General features: G+C 38.5%; 1 pseudogene; it reads left to right on the top strand.

The window, feature by feature from the left end:
* LOC103227372 (large ribosomal subunit protein eL8 pseudogene) overlaps positions 1–17485 on the top strand; it is a 76926-nt pseudogene extending 59441 nt beyond the window's left edge.
* The last annotated feature ends 2277 nt before the right edge of the window (positions 17486–19762 follow it).

Here is a 19762-nt window from a genome sequence, read left to right as displayed (position 1 = left end):
TCTACCTCCCGGGTTCAAGTGATTCTTCTGCCTCAGCTAGGACTATGGGATTAGAACAATTCTTCTGCCTCAGCTGGGATTACAGGCACCTGCCACCATGCCCTGCTAATTTTTGTATTTTTAGTAGTGACGGAGTTTCACCGTGTTGGCCAGGCTGCTCTCGAACTCCTGACCTCAAGTGATCTGCCCACCTCAGCCTCCCAAAAGAATCCTTCATCTTTAGTTTGCAGTGAGAAAGAACCACATAAGACTCCGCAATGGAGACACTGGAGTGCAAGATTAGCCAGGCACAACCTTCTAGTTTAATGTGCAGAGTTCTGTGAATCTTCTTGTACTAAGTTTTCAGGAGTCTCCCCACCCTGAATCTGGGTGTGCAGCCACTTTTTGATCCATTGGCACATAAGCCACACTGTGCCTAGTCTAAACAGGAAATGTTTCTCTCTTCTTCCCTGGTAATAAAACTCCAATTTGTATTCAGGTTTTTGGCAGAGATCCCTTGATTTCAGGAAGGGTAGACCCCTACCTCAACAACAAGGAATGAGCTGAAATTGGTATAAATCAGTCATAGTAATTTCCTTTTCTTTCCTCAGGGATTCGCCAATGAGTGGGCACATGACTGAATCCTGGCCAAGGAGACAAAGGGAAAGTCCACTAGGGAAGGCTCTCTTCCTAATAAAAAGATAAGACTCCACAAGTAGAATGTCTCCACCTGTCTTCCTTCTTGTTCTGAACACGGACATGGTGACTGGAGCCACAGTAGCTATATTCTGGCCAGGAAAATGACAAAGAAGCTGGCCCTGAAATCATTAGATTACTGAACTGACTCAGGCAACTGCCTACCTCCAGACTTCTTATTATGTAAGAAATATGAAGCTCATTTGTTTAGGCCTGTACAGATGACTTTTCTATTTATTGCAGTCAAATGCATTGTGATACTCTGCTTTGTCTACTTATTTCTTACCTCTGCCCTCTGACAGATGAGGCCCAACCCATTTTTCTTACTTGGCTTTATTTGAACAAAGATTCTAATAACCACAAGAAACCACTCTGTTGATCAACTCCTCTAATATAAAAGGAAACAATCATGTTCTGTAATAAGTATTTTGTATCCAATTGGTTTATAAATTGAAAACACAAGTTAAGCAGAAAGATAAAATCAAATACGGTCTCTCCCCTACTTACTTCTCATCTCTCTCTCTCATTTAGTTCAAAGAGACATAAAGTGATACCACTCCATCATTTTTGACAGAGCCATATGTGTAATGCAAAACATATGCTGAAGTTTTGTAATTACTTGGGTTCCTTGAGCAGAAGAGGGATGAGCTTATTGTATGTTCATGGTCTCTTCTCCTTCTGTGTCTCCTGCTACCGTATCAGGTTGATGCCCTGAGGATAACCGTTCCTCACTAGAGGTTTCTGCTACTGTGTCCTAAACATCAGATTAAACCCCTTGGGTACTGACATTAACCTAAGCCCATTCATAGGTGCCTTACCTCTTCAAATGACAAATGTGAGCTGTTAGACACCTCTTCACTTCAGGCCTCCTGTTTCCACCTTCTTTCCTTTTTCCCACTGGCCCATGCGGATGAGGCCTCAGGATGCAAAGCTCTCAGCTGGACCTGCCTAAAATACACCTTGATAAAACAAGACTTTAGAGAGATTATAATACCTTTACGGGGTAGTCCCTAAAAGTTGAAGAACACTGAAAATAAACCTTGTCTCTTTTATTTCTCCAGATGGCCAATACATAGATGAAAAGACAATCAACTATTATATATTAACTATCAGGGAAATGCAAATCAAGACCAAATGAGACACCACTTTACACCCTCTAGGATGGCTATAATCTAAAAAGACCAATAACAAGTGTTGATGAGGAAGTAAACATATTGAAACCCTCATACATTGTTGGAGGGAATGTAAAATAGTGAAGCCACTTTAGAAAATGGTTTGGCAGTTCCTCAACATGTTAAACAGAGTTACCACATGACCCAGCAAATCCACTCCTAGGTATTTACTCAACAGAAATGAGGCCGGGCACGGTGGCTCATGCCTATAATCCCAGCACTTTGGGAGGCTGAGGCGGGTGGATCACAAGGTCAGGAGTTCAAGACAAGCCTGGCCAAGATGGTGAAATCCTGTCTCTACTAAAAATATCAAAAAAATTAGCTGAGCATGGTGGCGGGTGCCTGTAATCCCAGCTACTTGGGAGGCTGAGGCAGAGAATCACTTGAACCTGGAAGGTGGAGGTTGCAGTGAGCTGAGATTGCGCCACTGCACTCCAGTCTGGGCAACAGAGTGACACTCCATCTCAAAAAAAAAAAAAAAAAAGAGAGAGAGAAATGAAAACATATGTCCATGCAAAACTTGTCTGCAAATGCACACAGCAGCATTACTCATTATGACCAAAAAGTGAAAAAAAAAAAAAATGACCATTCACTGATAAGTAGAGAAACAAAATGTGATGTATCTGTAGATAAAATGATATTGTGCAATAAAAAGGAATAAAGTACTGTTACAAATAACACAACATGGATGAACCTTAGAAACAGTATGCCAAGCAAAAAAAGCCAGACACAAAAGACCACAGCTTATATGAGTCCATTCACATGAAATGTCCAGAATAGGCAAATCCATAGAAACAGGAAGTAAATTAATGGGTGTCAGGGGCTGAGGGGAAGAAAAATGAGGAATGAGTGCTAGTGAGTACAAGATTTCTTTATGGGGTGACAAAAATGTTCTAAAACCAGAAAAGAGTAACATTTGTACAACTTTATGAATATAATAAAAACCACCAATTGTATTTTTTTTTTTTTTTGAGACAGAGTCTTGCTCTGTTGCCCAGGCTGGAGTGCAGTGGCACAATCTCGGCTCACTGCAAGCTCTGCCTTCCAGGTTCATGCCATTCTCCTGCTTCAGCCTCCCGAGTACCTGGGATTACAGGTACCCACCACCACACCTGGCTAATTTTTTGTATTTTTTTAGTAGAGACGGGGTTTCACCATGTTAGCCAGGATGGTCTCGATCTCCTGACCTCGTGATCTGCCTGCCTCAGCCTCCCAAAGTGCTGGGATTACAGGCATGAGCCACCGCACCCGGCCAATTGTACATTTTTAAAAGATTAATTTTATAGTATGTGAATTATATCTCAACAAAGCTGTTACAAAACAACAACACCAAACCTCCTCCTTTTACAATGTTTTTGGGGCTAGAAGACTAATATGAGACGAGGCTGAGATGAAAACTGGGTCTTCTGCTTCTTCCCTCTTCTTTTCTTTCTTCCTTCCCACTGCTCCTCCCAATCACTCTATCACTGTTGTCCTGAGGCACTCACCTGCTCCATCAGCCCCCAGAAACAGTAACAGGTATAGAGGCAACAGAAAATCACTTTACCATGCTCCCATTACTGCAGCCCATTAAAGCCAGGGAGAAACTGCCCTGGCTGTCCAAAGGTAAAAAAATGCCTTTGTCTAGGACAGTATTCTTCTCATAAATTACAATAATGCAAATATAAAATATAAATTTTTTCATCCTATTTGTGAACTAAAACAAAATATTTAAAACATTTTTATTTGATCTTTAATATATTCTTAAAGATAATAGAAACCTGAATTATAAATTTTTTACTTACTCACCATTTAAACTACATTGTTTCTAGTTTCTTTTCCTCTTATTGCTGAGCAATGAAAATTTCTTTGTTACAAAATATAGAAAAATATGTACCTTGGATAGTCTAACTTCCAGAACCACTATCTATTCCATCTTTGCTTTCAACAATTAATCCTCAGTCTAAAAGGGGAAAACAAGATAATCCCTCATTTAAATGATCAGTGGAGGGAATTCATACAGAATAGCAGACAACTCTCACAACTCTATCATTCAGAACTTACAAAATTTTAAAAATAATACTTCAGAAACACAAATATATCAATATTTTAACAGCAAATTTTTCTGTCTCTCCTAGGCTTCTAGCTTCTCCATTCTTGAGCCTTACTACATACCAGGCACTGTGCTGGTACTTCACATATGTTATCTCATTTTATTCTCATTACAATTCTTTCTGTCAACCCAGGAGTCTTCCAGTTTGAGACAAGAGAAAAAAAGGGTGGTAGTTAACTGGGAAATTGAGTTGAGGTACCTGCTTCAAAATATCTCTTTTGTTATTTTACCTGAAATCTCACCATTAAATCCCACCCCTAGATTTGAAGATTTTTCCCTCTAGCTTAAGCTACAATCAAACAGGACTGAAGTCTCATAGATTCTGGAAGCTCAGATTTAAAGCAAGTGTAGTAAGGATAGGCAATGGAGACCAGAGAACCCAAAGCCTAACTCAGCAGTTTGGCCCAAGGAGCTGTCCCCATATGAGGATCATTGGTCACAACTCTTATTTCTTAGACGGCCCTGACAGATGTGATTCTACAAGGACAGAGTTGTTTTCAGAGTCCCTGTTTTCTTGGTTTGTTTATCTCCTACCTGCTATTTCACTAGCTTCTGATAAAAGATTGTTTTTTAAAAAATTCTGTCTACCCACTGCTAAGGCTGAGAAAGTTTGAGTAATTGATTTGCCCAATATCACAGAGTAAGTGATGGAACCAAGATTTGAACCCTCACAAAGTTAGTGTTCTCAATTACTTCTTGGCATTTTTTCCCCCACTATACTAGTATAATTCATGCATTGTTAAGAAGTAACCCAAAAATGTTTGTTTTGGGTCCCTCCAACCACTTATTTTACTTCCCAAATATCATTTCCCTGATGCCTTCTCAAAACTGAGTTCCAAATTGTTTTATTTATGCTTGGATGAAAAATGGCTAAATGGTTGGCTTTCCCAGAATATCTTCATTTTGATAAAAACCAAAATTTAAACTAAAACAATGAAGATTTAACTTGAGAATTTCAAACATTATGAAGAATGGAGATTAGTTCAAAGTATGACTAGGTGGATTTAGCAGAAATATCTTAAACTTGGAAAATATGAAAGCCCCTTCAGCAAACTGAAACATGTTTTCAGCATTCTACTGCTATAAATAGAACTATAGTTCAAAGAGGGTTTTTTCCAAGCTCCTAATTTAAATCAGCAAAGGAATGGTTTCAGGTTCCCACAACATGAGCCATTTGATGGGATATTTTATCAAAAAATATCGAAAACAATATTACTGTGATGCTTTTAAAGGGGAGATAAGAAGAATGGTTGTTAGCCAAAAGTCCTTTATTCTTGACTTAAAGAAAAAAGACAAGAGGGAAAGCCATGCTTTTTAAATTCTTCTCAGTCTGGTTTCTCTGACAAACCTGTTTGATAGGCATCAGGGACCTGAAGCAGTGCTTCCAGGGAAAAAGTAGCCATCACTCATGGTTCATTGGATTTCTATGACAGAATGATCACATTCTGTAGAACCTGGCATAAGCACATCATTATTAAGCCTTGCTTTAGCATTTCTTAACTGATCATGGATGCTGCAGTCCTTGGTGGCTCCTCTCTGTTGGCACTGTTTGTAGTTATTTGACCTTTTCTCAGTGGATAATCCACACAGAAAGCCCTAATTACTTCCCCAGCTTTGACCAGCCAGCAGTGTGAATAATCAATGACACTCATTTCGGTATTGCACAATCAGATGCTTATGGTGTTTAAAGAACATTTTTCCATTGACCTGCCACAGCTGTAAGACAATTACAAGCAGTAAAGCTGCTGTTGTAATCACAAGATGACCAGGTGACCTTGTAGGTTTAAAGTTGATGACTGAGGTCTTGACTGGGATGTAGTCATGATACAGAACGTATTTTGGGAGAAAAAGGAAGCTTCATTGTATACTAATGTGACATGTTCAGCCCCAAGAGCAGTGTTCTGAAATATTGACAAATCACAAGACTCATATTGGCAGGTAAAATTCAGCATTTATATCCATGGCCTCCTTCTTTCCATTGTACATAAAATATTAAATAAATAAGAATAGAAAAAATATTGAAGTCTATCCATACCTCTCTCTAAACTTTTAAAGGTAGAAATGAATATAAAAGTGGAAGCAAGTTGTCCTATCTAAATAGATATTTACAGGTTTCTAGGAGGTTAAATTTTTTTAATGTGTTCAAATTGCAATGAATCCTCATGAACTCTCAGGCCAACTTCCCCCACAAAGAACACTATTAAAAAGATGTGCCAGGCGCAGTGGCTTACGCCTGTAATCCCAACACTTTGGGAGGCCGAGGCGGGCGGATCATGAGGTCAGGAGATCGAGACCATCCTGGCTAACACGGTGAAACCCCGTCTCTACTAAAAATACAAAAAATTAGCCAGGCGTGGTGGTGCGCACCTGTAGTCCCAGCTACTCGGAGGCTGAGGCAGGAGAATGGCGTGAACCTGGGAGGCGGAGCTTGCAGTGAGCCGAGATCGTGCCACTGTACTCCAGCCTGGGCGACAGAGCAAGACTCCATCTCAAAAAAAAAAAAAAAAAAAAAGATGTGAGATCTGGGGTTCCTTAAAATAATGACTAATTACCAAATTACGTATAAAACTATAACATAAGTTGTAGGAAAGTGGAATATGATATTTCTAGTGGAGTATTGTGCCTGGAAACACTACTGTATTGAAAATCCTTTGGAAATAAGGATTGATCATCTAAAATTTGGGAAATGCAGGATACAATATCCTTTTCATGGAGATTTACAATGTACATTAGCATATTAAAGGTTCTGGAATGTGTTTCTCAAAACAACTTTGGGAATGCTAGTTTATAGATCTTTTTTCTCCCTGTTATTACCATCTTACATAAAAATTGAATTTGTAAACATGAGTTTTTGTCTCAGAATGTGAATGAGTAGACTTTCTACTTCCCTTTTCATAAAGTTTTGTACAAAATAAGATCAGTAAAAACAATCAAGAAAACAAGTTGGTAGAACAATGAAACAGTTATGTTCCTGGCAGAAAAGATGAAGAAAAGGACATGTCCTAAATTAGGGACACAGCAGAGGAGAGTTTTGGAATGGAAAAGCCCTCAGACAAAGGAAAGGAAGGGAAGGTGTGAGGTTAATGCACAGAATATCTTCTCCTTTTTCAAACTGAAGGCTGTCCTGATTTAATCTGGCAAAAGAAGGCAAACCAGCTCATCAGCATGCAATTGATGATTTATCCAGCTTGCTGTCAGAGAGAGCACTGTGTAAAGAAACAGTAGAGAATGAGGAAAAACAGGCAAACCTTAGTGAGTAAGCCAAGAAGGCAAATCACTAAAAAAAACACACACAGTAAAAAGACTGCACATTTGCTGGTATGATCTTGATTAATCCCAAGACAGTTAAAGCTTTCATGTTTGGGGCCCCTGGGATGTGTAATGCAAGTTTTTACTCATACTAGCAGAATCCAATTCATAGTATTTATAGTAAATGAGCTGGTTTTTAAAACATCACTTTTAGGTTCAGCAGGCATCACTGTGTTTTTCTTTAGTGTATGCCATGTTTGAGTGATATTTATAATTATTTCCTCATATATGTTTATTGCTTTGTTGGAAGTTGAGGCCTGTATTTGTCTGCATTATACAGCACCCCAGGATTAGGGTGGATTTACCTCTTATTCTGTAATACTGTCTTTTAAGTACCCAGTAACTCTATAACTAGTTCCAGCTTGTAATGTGTCTGGGAATTTTTTGACTTTTGGAATCCATTGATGTCCTCCAGAAACATTCATTCTTAAATGTTGCCAAACCATCAAGAACATGAGGTTATTACAAGGTCAGTAGTAACAGGCAGTTAGAAACATAATGGGGAAAAGGGTTGAGAGGCAGAGGCAGCAACATCAGGAACATTTACCCATGCATATTGCTGACCAAGCAATTTTTTCTGCAATTCTATAAAACTCAGTCTTTTAATTAAAGGCCTCCCTGTGAATGCAGCAAGACAATGTGTGGAATGTATTCAGGATTTCAACCCCTAGTCACACATTTTACCTCCTCAACCCTTTGATGTCACTTTACAGCCTTTAAATAACTGGTAGCACCATAGATCCCATTCCAAACCTGAGCAAGAAATTTCTAGAAAATAAACTTGGAAGAAAAGAGTTGAGGAGGCAAACACCCAGCAAGTAAAATATATAAATATCTGGCTTCATACTGAACCCCTGAATACTAAATGTGAAATTTTAAGAACTAGTATAGGTGGGGCGCGGTGGCTCACGCCTGTAATCCCAGCACTTTGGGAGGCCGAGGCGGGCGGATCACAAGGTCAGGAGATCGAGACCATCCTGGCTAACAAGATGAAACCCCGTCTCTACTAAAAATACCAAAAATTAGTCGGACATGGTGGTGGGCGCCTGTAGTCCCAGCTACTCAGGAGGCTGAGGCAGGAGAATGGCATGAACCAGGGAGGCGGAGCTTGCAGTGAGCTGAGATCATGCCACTGCACTTCAGCCTGGGGAACAGAGTGAGACTTCATCTCCAAAAAAAAAAAGAACTAGTATATGGGATATGTACTATATACAAACAAAATCTTTTTTTTGAGATGGAGTCTGGCTCTGTGGCTCTGTTGCCCAGGCTGGAGTGCAGTGGTGCCATCTTGGCTCACTGCAACCTCCACCTCCCTGGTTCAAGCAATTCTGCTGCCTAAGCCTTCTGAGTAGGTGGGATTACAGGCACCTGCCACCAGGCCTGGCTACTTTTTGTATTTTTAGTAGTGATGGGGTTTCACCATGTTGTCCAGGCTGGTCTCAAACTCGTAGCCTCAAGTGATCTGCCTGCCTCAGCCTCCCAAAGTGCTGGAATTACAGGCGTGCGCCATTGTGACCAGCCTCAAAATCAATTTTAGTGCTTTATAGATAAGGAAACAAGCAGAAAAGGTAAATTACTTGACAAAGATAATAGCTAGTATATAGCAGAATAGACTACAAAGAGCTGATCCTCCAAATTTAGAGCTTTTTATTTTAACTGCAACACAATGTTTCTCCTAAAAAAATGTTGATTCAATATAGGGTATATAAATATATTACACATGTAATAAGATATTTATAGATATGTCAGTTAAACTTCCATATCTTTCTCTTTAGCATAAGAAAGTACCAGGTTTACTGTAAGTATGAGAAAAATAGGCTGGGCATGGTGGCTCACGCCTGTAATCCCTGCACTTTGGGAGGCTGAGGCAGGCAGATCACGAGGTCAAGAGATGGAGACCATCCTGGCCAACATGGAGAAACCCCATCTCTACTAAAAATACAAAAATTGGCTGGGGGTGGTGGCACGCACCTGTAGTCCCAGCTACTCGGGAGGCTGAGGCATGAGAATCACTTGAACCCAGGAGGTAGAGGTTGCAGTGAGCCGAGATCACGCCACTACACTCCAGCCTGGCAACAAAGCGAGACTCCATCTCAAATAATAATAATAATAAAATGGAAAAATAGACATCTCAGGAAAAAATTTAAATAATTTTAAATGAGATTCATCATATGAACCCTATTTATGTTTATTCTTAGCCACATTGATTCAGTTGAAAAAAGATGCTTCATTTATGACATCTAAAATTCCAACCCATAATCAGAAACAGCAGAATGGTCATGGTGAAAATATTTGCCCTACATCTGTGTCTGCTTAGGGTTGCACATCCAAATCTGCTTGGCATTATTTGTTTAATTTGGAGAAAGGACACCTAATTTTCTTGTTTCCTCACTGACTAAACTGCTGTATACAAGAGAATGGTTTCTGCATTCAGAATGAGTTCCTACATGATTAAGAAACCAATTCAAAGGAATGCTTCTTAAACCTGCAGCAACTTAGCAACTCATTATTATTAATATTTTCATTAAACCATTCAAAGGTTTCTTGATATAAACACAATTTTCTTTTTCTAATCAGTCAGCATACCTGAACATTAAAGTTTGTTTGGTTTTTCCAGAGTTCTGGTTGGTTGTTTGCTCTGGGGAATTTGGCCTCTTTCATAAAGTTAATAGTTTGGAAAAGGTACTGTAAGAAAGCTTCTAATGGTGCAATCAGTTTGTTTAATAAGCATTTCCAGGAAAAGATTTTGGTAAGTCACTTGGATGTTTCATCCACAGAAAGCCAAAAATCTAAATGTCATAAGCATATTCCTGAACATTTGATAAATGCTATAGATTGGACTGATTGAACTATATAAAATATTCGTAACATTGTTCTACATGAAAATGTATTCCAAGTTCCAGTTTAACTTGCCAGGAACAACCCCTTGGCTGAGAATCTATCTCGTGACCCAGTAGGTAAGCTATCTCAGCAAGAGGGAGATATTCTTAATAGTTAGTAACCTAACTCTAAATTTAAAAATAGGAAGGAAATTCTTTGGGGCACATACTCCCCTAAGATGATCCAAATTGTGATCAAAGAGTGGTCTAGAAAGAGACTTTCCATGCACTTCCATGAAAAAGTTGTCAGAACTAGACTGTCCTTACACTTAGGTGTGCACTGCAGCCCAGACTACTTCTCTGAGTCACATTCTAGCTTTCTCTTTCCTGTAACATCCTTAGCCTGTTAATCATTTTCTAGGGATAGTTCTGGGGCTGGAAGCTGCTATAAAATAAGGCAATTTGGGAAAAATCTTAAAGATTATCTAGACCAGAGGTGCCCAAACTTTCCCAGGTCATACCACTATAAATGTCTTAGTAATTTTTTCATAGTGTCCCTAGGCCAAAAGAAATAACAGTCTCATTAATTAAGTAGTTAGGTCAAAACACTTAGTAAGTATTTGGATTCTAATAACTTAGGGGGTGGTCTTACACACACACACACACACACATACTCACACAAACAAATTAAAAGCAAATCATGTTTTTACTTAACTTCTAAACAGCCACAATTACTTCCTAATGAGATATGTACCCCTGTTCAGCACTCACATTTCAAACCTTGGAATTAAATTGCACTCCCTTCTTTCTTGTTCCACACTGATTTCTAACTAGTACTTGTTTTTTATCACAGCAATGGCCAAAAATCCAGCTTTACAAAGAGATGGCATCGAAAGACATGTAGTGTGAGCTTATGTTGTGAACTATTGCAAGCTGTTGTTTTGCCTGGTGTCTGAAAAACTTCAAGTATCATTCTATTTCCCTTGAAATTTTAAAATGTCCTGCAACACCCTTGTGAGTTAACTGTAGCACCCCAAGGCACCTTGGTCACAGTTTGGGCATTGGGAGTCTAATATCCTATTTCATGGATAAGCAAAGTAAGACCAAGAGTAGTTAAGAAAACTTTCCAAGATTATCCAGCTAATTATGTTAAGTAAAAAACAAGAAGTTGTGTTTAAAATACTCAGAATTTAGCTCATGTTCTTAAATTTAACTGGATCCCACAGATCTTGATTCTGCAGAGCAAACCTATGGACATGAAACTAACCCCACCTCCCAGGGCATTCCTGTCTTTGCATTCACTACTAGATGGTCCTCAACACAGTGATTTTTTTTAAGGTGAAAGGAGTTAAGACAGCTGCATAATTGCACAGAATTATAATTATAAGAACCAAGAGTAGCACCTGTCTTCAGACCCTTCATTACGGCTTTTTTTTTTTTCTCTCTCTCTCTCTTTAGGCAGAGTTTCGCTCTTGTCGCCCAGGCTGGAATGCAGTGGCGTGATCTCAGCTCACTGCAACCTCCACCTCCCAGGTTCAAGCAATTCTCCTGCCTCAGCCTCCCGAGTAGCTGGGATTATAGGTGCCTGCCACCATGCCCAGCTAAGTTTTGTATTTTTAGTAGAGATGAGTTTTCTCCATGTTGGCCAGGCTGGTCTCGAACTCCTGATCTCAGGTGATCCGCCCGCCTCAGCCTCCCAAAGTGCTGGGATTACAGGTGTGAGCCACAGCGCCTGACCAATTCAGGGTTTTCTTTATCCCAACACAAGTTTCCTTTCCTCCCTTATCGTGAGGCCCTTTTTACTTAACGTAATTGGCTGGATAATTCATGTGCTCTACTCTACTCATAAAACTCTACTTTCTTCCTCTTTGCCTCTTCTTTTTGTTCTGCAGGGCATTCTACTTCCAGGAACCATATATCCTTATGGGATCCTATTCCTACATACCAAATCTTAGATACTATGGTAGAAGTTACTGTTTACCTCCCAGCATTCACTCCCTCCTTCTTCCTTGTAAAAGGACACCCAGTTTTTTTTGCTGGGCTAACTACAATAAAGACCACATTTCCAGACTACTTTACAATTAGGTATAGCCATATGATGGATTTCTGGCCAGTGGGATATAAGCAGAAGTAATGCATGCAATTTCTTTAAAAAAAAAAAAAAAGTGTTCTTAAAAAGAAGGGATGTGACCTTTCTCCCTTCCTTCTACCTGCTGGCTGAAATTAGAATATAATGACTGGAGTTCAAGTAGCCATTTTGGACCATGAGGAGGAACTCACAGCTTAAGGACAGCAGAGCAACAATATAGAAGGAGCTTAGTTCCTGTTGATCTTGGGTCTCTTTACAAAGCCTGGTCTGATCCCCTCTGGATTTCATTTATATAAGAAAGAAATACATCTGTATATTATTTAAGCCACTGCTATTTGAAGATTTTTGTCAATGTCAGCTAAACCTACTACTGTACTAATACAGACTATCTTACATGATAATATAATAACACATAATGTACTTTAGAACAACTCCTATAGATTTCCACTCTTATATATTTAATATATGTAAAACTTAGGACACATAACTCCAGGCACCCGTCAGAAGTATATGAAACCAAACTCACTACTACCCCTTGAGGATTTAATGAAATTTTCATACCTATGCCTCCCAAGGAAACGTATTTTATAAACCAAGTGACATCTGACTAAAATATATAAAGTTAAGTTTTCTTAAGGGGGTAAATTCTCACATAAAATTGATCTAGTTTAGGGCAACAAATTAAACACTTTGGTGTATCTCCATTATCTCCCTCAACCCCACTAATGATGGAAGAGAGTCCTTAAAACATAAGCCCATCAAGGAATAAAAATGAGAGAAGGAATGAAGTCACAAAATTTTGGAAACTGGAAAGCAGATGAACAAGCAGTAAGACTGAAAAAAGCTGAATCTTAAATGGGCAGTGGGAATAGCTAAGAAGCAACCTAATTTGCTTCAGAAAAACACTCCTAAAAGACCCAGAAATTGACATCATAAAGCACTCTGGAAGTGAAGAGGTGAACATAAAGCTATTCTTTCCTCAATTTCATGCAGCTGGACAACTGCCTCTGCTTAGTTTCAGGAGAAGATAAGATGTTTATTCTCTGGAGAGGGTAAAATATGGGGAATTATGACTGCAGGAATCCAGGCACAACTGAGATAGAAGTTATCATGCTAAAAATAGGGAAATTAAATGAAAGTTTGCATAATGAACTTTAAAACCCCCAGCCCTCTTGTTGTATTCCACTCTTAGAATGCTGGCAGCTGGATTTTATCATACCTCAGAGAGATATGAGAATTTATTATAACCATGAAAGAAGAACAGGATGCTTAAGAAAAAAATCAGAGAACAAGAAAGAAGTCTTGAAAATTCTCTTGGAATTTCCGAGAGATCTTGGAAAATTTATAAAGGAATTGAAGTTTCCTCGAAGAAAAGAGAAAAAGAAAATGGGTTTTCAGAACGATGGATGGATGGAAGGATGGAAGGAAGGAAGGATACAAGGAAGAAAGGAAGGAAGGGGAAGGGGAAGGGAGGGGAGGGGAGACCGGGTTTGGTGGCTCGTGCCTGTAAGGCCGAGGCCAGTGGATCACCTGAGGTCAGAAGTTCGAGACCAGCCTGACTAACAAGGTGAAACCCCGTCTCTACTAAAAATACAAAAATTAGCCAAGCGTGGTGGTGCATGCCTGTAATCCCAGCTACCTGGTAGGCTGAGGCAGGAAAATTGCTTAAATCTGGGAGGCAGAGGTTGCAGTGAACCAAGATCACGCCACTGCACTCCAGCCTGGGCAACAAGAGCTAAACTCCATCTCAAAAAAAAAAGGAAGAAAGAAAAATTCAAGAAAACTTCTTACCACTGAAGAGCTTGAGTTTCCAGAAATGAAAAGACCCATGGAATACCAAGCACAATGGATAAAAATACATAGACCTACATCTCTATAAAAGAAGATTATTATGAAATTTCAGAGCCCTAGGCCAAAAAAAGAAAAAATTTTAACAGATCTTAGATTAAAAAAAAAAAAAACAAGACTGACAATGAGAATGTCATCAGACTTCTCAGTAATAACATTGGAAGCTAGCAGGCAATGGAGAAATGCCTTCAAAATTATAAATGTTATTAATTAAATGTGAAGATAGAATAATGGATTTCAATCATTTAAGATCTCAAAAATTTCTAGGAAGCTGTTAGAAGATATGATCAATCAAAATAAGAATGTGAAGTAGGAAAAAGAAAGACATAATATCCAGAAAACCAGGGGATCCAACACAAAAGAGGCAAAGTGAATTCCTTGAAGCAGGGGTCAGCAAACTATATAGCCCGTGGGCCTAATTCAGCATGACACCTGCTTTTATACGGCCCAAGAACTAAGAATGGTTCTTACATTTTTAAGTGATTTCTAAGAATAAAAATATTCTTATAAAAATAAGAATATTCCATGACACCTAAAAACTATATGAAATTAAAATTTCAGTGTTCATAAAGTTCTACTGGATCACAGCCGCACTTACTGATTTATGTATCATTTATGGCTGCTTTTATGCTGTAACAGCTAAGTTAAGCAGATGCACCTAAGGCTATATGGTCTAAAAAGCCTACTTTACAGAAATTTGCCTTACCCTAGAGGATGGTAAAGGAAGATGCCAGAATAACAGCTATGCAGCAAGCCTAAAGAATAACTGGCCCAAACTAGAACAAATCAGAAAGCCATAGAAGAGAGATCCCAAAAAACAAAATTGATGGAATCTCTGAAATGTTTCAATGTCCTAAAAGAAGAATTGAATAACTTGGGAAGGATTTGTAAATAAACTGGTTATCAGTACACAGAAAATTAAATTAAAAACAAGAGCATTATTAAATTATTTTTAAAAACTGATACAGGAAGAAAAATTATTGCAGTATATTACATGGTTCAGCTGTGAATAGAATTTATGTAGTCATAATAATGTACTAAATATTAACCAAAACAAAATTAAAATAAAGTAATTATATAAGGAAAATGGGGAACTAGAAAGGTACCAGTCAGTATTGAGAATACTGGTGGCAACAAGATTAAAAGACAGATAAATTCTTAGTTTTGCACAGTCAAGAGATATGTCTAAAAACAAAAAGTCAAGAAGAAGCAGCTTAAGATTTAGTGGTATTTAGCCAGATATCAAGAGAAATAGCTTAAACAGTTAAAAGTGCTTTCTTTAGTGACTGGGAAATGGGGTAAGGGTAGAAGAAAGGGAGAAACAGGACAGACCTGCTATTTATTAAAGTAAGGCTTGTAGACAATTTAATTTTTTAAACTATGTGTACATGTAACTTGGAAGCAAATAAAAACCAAATTTGATATTAGCCCCCCAAATGAAGAATTCTCATATAGATTTCTGATTGTTTGGCATGCTTTACCAGGTAAGTTTTTCAAGTAATGTTTATAAACACACCTGATTTGAGAATTTTGAACTGTTTAAGAAATAAAGGTCTTATTTTATATACCAACATGCAGTTAGTAAGCAAAAGTGAAGGGATTTTTAAAAACATTATTTTTTAAGTACTTAAAATTCCTTTATTTTGTTCTACTCTGTTTAGATCATGACTACAGAAAATAACTTATCTAAATACTAGCCACTTCAACTTCACTAGATGAGCTAAAACAACTTAAAAGATTTAATGGAAGGGTGTTTATATTATGGAAGACAATTAGGTAAGACAGTTTTTTTGTTGTTGTTTGTTTTCTGTTTTGAGACAGAGTCTCACTCTGTGGCCCAGGCTGGAGTGCAGTGGTGCAATCTCAGCTCACTGCAAGCTCCACCCCTGAGGTTCACGCCATTCTCCTGCCTCAGACTCCCGTGTAGCTGGGACTACAGGTGCCCGCCACCACGCCCTGCTAATTTTTCATATTTTTAGTAGAGACGGGGTTTCACCATGTTAGCCAGGATGGTCTCGATCTCCTGACCTCGTGATCCACTCGCCTTAGCCTCCCAAAGTGCTGAGATTACAAGCATGAGCCACCGCGCCTGGCCAGGTAAGACAGCTAATGTAAGAATAAGCTATCTTGTTAATTAGGTCATCCAAAGATAAGCATGTACTAAGTACTTCTATGTTTAAACAAATATGAAATGAACACATTAATATTACAGTTACAAATAAATAACAATAAAAATATTATTTTAATTGGACATCCAGTACATCCCCAAATTTGTTTTTCAGTATTACCTTTCAAATTCACTCAACCATGGCACACATTTTGTAAATGTCCTATATTTTACATGAATTGTATACAGGGCTTTTATTTAATTTACTTTTCACATTTATTTTACACTGATATTTGACAACCAATTTTAAATTGGCATAATTAGCAATTACCTTAGTATTCCTGTTTTTCAGTTTTAATACTCTTCATCCAAATGATGATAAGTTTGTTTGTAGAAATCAGCTTTTCAGCCAGGGAAATGGTTTCTAAACTATGCTCCTTTACATCCATTTTGCTGAAGAGAAAAAAAAAGTGCTATTTACTTTAATACTAACTGTATTTTTTAAATTGTGCCTTAAATTCATTTATGAAATAAATTTGAAAAATCAGAAGGGCTATGTGTATTTACCTACATCCCTAATTAGACTATAATGGTTTCTTCTAAGAAGACTGCAGGTACTTTCCCTGCTCTTAATGGAATGTAGCAACTGTTTCTCAAATCACCCTCATGAGAGCATTATGCAATTTTATCTGTCTATATTCTATTTCTACTTTATATTGTTGTTATAGTAGAGCTATATGGGAGTGTTTTCTATCATTGCAAAAGCCAGATAAAATAGTTTACTACATCAAGTGGGGAATTATATATACAAATTGTCTGCTGCTGTCGATAGATTATGTCTGTAAAAGTTAAAAGCATTTTTCCCCTTTCAGAGAGAACACTCCCAATGCCTTCCTTTACCTCATATAAATTATCTTTTAAGGGACCAGGTGCAATGGGCAAAGAGTTGGCTGTCTTCCCAACCCAGCTCTGCATACTTGTAGAGCTAGGGGTCACAGAAATGCAGAATTTAGAGTTTAAAGCCAAGTCAAGAATTATTTTCCTGCATCTTTTGCCTTAGGGGAGAGAAAGGGTGGGGGAATGGCAATTTAGGAGAAGTCACCTGAATTGAGATGAATTTAATTGCTTTTCCTGTTAATCTCCCTGCCTACACAGGTGGCTATGAGAGTCCTCTCTATCTCCACAGATCCATGTCAGTGTGAACATGAAGAGGAACCGAGAATTTGGAAATCTGGTCCAGGCAGTTCTCCAGCTTTGTTCCAGATGCGGGATGAGCACAATTCTATTGGAAGCATTTGTGTGTATGACATGATTAGACAATTAATATCCAGCAGAACACCAGTGCCTACTCCTCCCAAACAAGTTTGGAGTTAGTCCCAGAAAGCGTAGGTCCACAGTGGCATGGGACTTTTTGTAGAGTTGATTGATACTCCATAGCATTTATTTAAAAGATATGATTTTGAACTGTGTGAGGCCTGCTCCAGAGTACTCTTGGGAGGACAAGAAATTTCTAACTAACTAGGAAATGACTAGCAGGGAGGCTGCCTTGGGATATTGTTCAGACAGAGAAAGTAAAATTACCCTTCACCTTGGTTTCTCAATTTGCTACCATTATCCCTCTATACTCCTATGCCCAGTATGCTATGGTCAAATGAGAAGATTCTTTTTACATTTTGCTCTATTTAAGAAAGGCAGTACAATCCCATGTATTTCTAACGGACTAAGATCAAGTCTAACTTCCGAAGTGATTTTCAGGAAATGTCTTAGAACATGATTATCTTTTAGACACCAGTCAAGTTGGAAGCTGAGGAGAGAGACAGAGCCTCTGCATCTTCTGTTCCTTGACCTGCTCTTCATATAGCCAGCTTCTCATCCTTCAGGTCTTGGTTTAAATGTCATTTTCTCAAGATCTTTCATTACCACCCTTTCTAGATTCCCTAAACCTCCATCCCTAGCACTTTATTTATCTCCTTCATGAAATGATTACACAATTATTTTAATTGTGCATTTCTTTTCTTCTCTCTTCTCTCTCTGCCCCACAAGAATGGAAGCTTCTTGAGGTATTATATTTCCAGGACCCAACAAGTACTTCAAACACAGTATACCTACAGTGTATATATGGCATACCCAAAAAAGATTTATAAATGAAAAGAGTACTGAAAATAACTGAGGAACTTTACTGAAACATTTAAAACATTTTATTTTTGATAAGTATATCAGTAAGCTCTACTATATTATTCACAATAACAAACAACTCCAAAAATCTCAAGACTTAAAAAGATTGTTTCTTGCACACCTTTTTTTTTTTTTTTAATGAGACGGAGTTTCACTCTTGTTGCTCAGGCTGGAGTGCAAAGGCATGATCGCGGCTCACAGCAACCTCTACCTCCTGGGTTCAAGTGATTCTCCTGCTTCAGCCTCCCAAGTAGCTGGGATTACAGGCGTCTGCCACCACGCCCAGCTAATTTTTTGTATTTTTAGTAAAGCTGGGTTTTCATCATGTTGGCCAGGCTGGTCTCAAACTCCTGACCTCAGGTGATCCACCAGCCTCAGCCTCCCAAAGTGCTGGGATTACAGGCATGAGCCACCGCGCCCAGCCCTTTTGCTTACTTTTTATGTGAGCTGCAGCTTTGCCTCTGTGGTCTTCATTCTTTGACCCAGGTTGATGCAGTGGATCCTATCTGGGACATTCCCTGAATCATCTCATTCTCATGGGCAGAGGGAAAAGAACGACAACTGTAGGAAATATACAGTGTGTCTTAAACTAGGATCCGAAGTACAGCACTTCTGCTCATAAGATGTTCTCTTACAACAGAAATTTCTAGAAAAACAATACAATCAGCCACAATAGGATATTGTTCAGAAACTGTGACTAAAAATTTGTAGTCTGTTTATATTTATGTATATTGTATGTTAATGTTTATATTTGCAGTTTAACTTGTGTTTATATTTGTGTATATTGGTCTTTATTCACTGGGTTTCTTGAATTACAGAGTCATATCAGAAATTCTGCATATCCTAAAACTTAAGACATGTAGACGAGTGGTATTTTTATTCTGTTTCCCTACTTAATTATGTCTTTGCAATTCCCTGGCCTGAATATTTTGTTGGTATTTATATGCCTTCATCTGTACAATATAAAGTCAAGGGACTCAAATTTCTAAGTGACTTTAGTTCTGCCAGTATTGAAGGAAGCTGGCATTGATAAAAGTTCTTCCACGGTCAGAATAAATGACTGGAATATATAAAGAGAGGCTATATTTGGCCTAAATCCTTACAGTGACTTTTTTTTTTTTTTTTTTTGAGACAGATTTTCACTGTTGTTGCCTAAGCTGGAGTACAACGGCGTAATCTCGACTCACTGCAACCTCCACCTCCCAGGTTCACACAATTCTCCTGCCTCAGTCTCCCAAGTAGCTAGGATGACAGGTGCCTGCCACCACGCCCAGCTAATGTTTTGTATTTTTAGTAGAGACAAGGTTTCATTACGTTGGCCAGGCTGGTTGTGAACTCCTGACCTCAAGTAATCCACCTGCCTCAGCCTCCCAAAGTGCTAGGATTACAGGCATGAGCCACCGTGACTGGCCTAAGGTGACATTTAAGTAATAAACTTAATCCTACGAACAATGCCTTAACACAAAGTTAATTAGT

Source organism: Chlorocebus sabaeus, chromosome 21 (genome assembly GCF_047675955.1).
Source record: "Chlorocebus sabaeus isolate Y175 chromosome 21, mChlSab1.0.hap1, whole genome shotgun sequence".
Lineage (NCBI taxonomy): Eukaryota > Metazoa > Chordata > Mammalia > Primates > Cercopithecidae > Chlorocebus > Chlorocebus sabaeus.
This window is presented reverse-complemented; position numbering and strand designations above follow the sequence as displayed.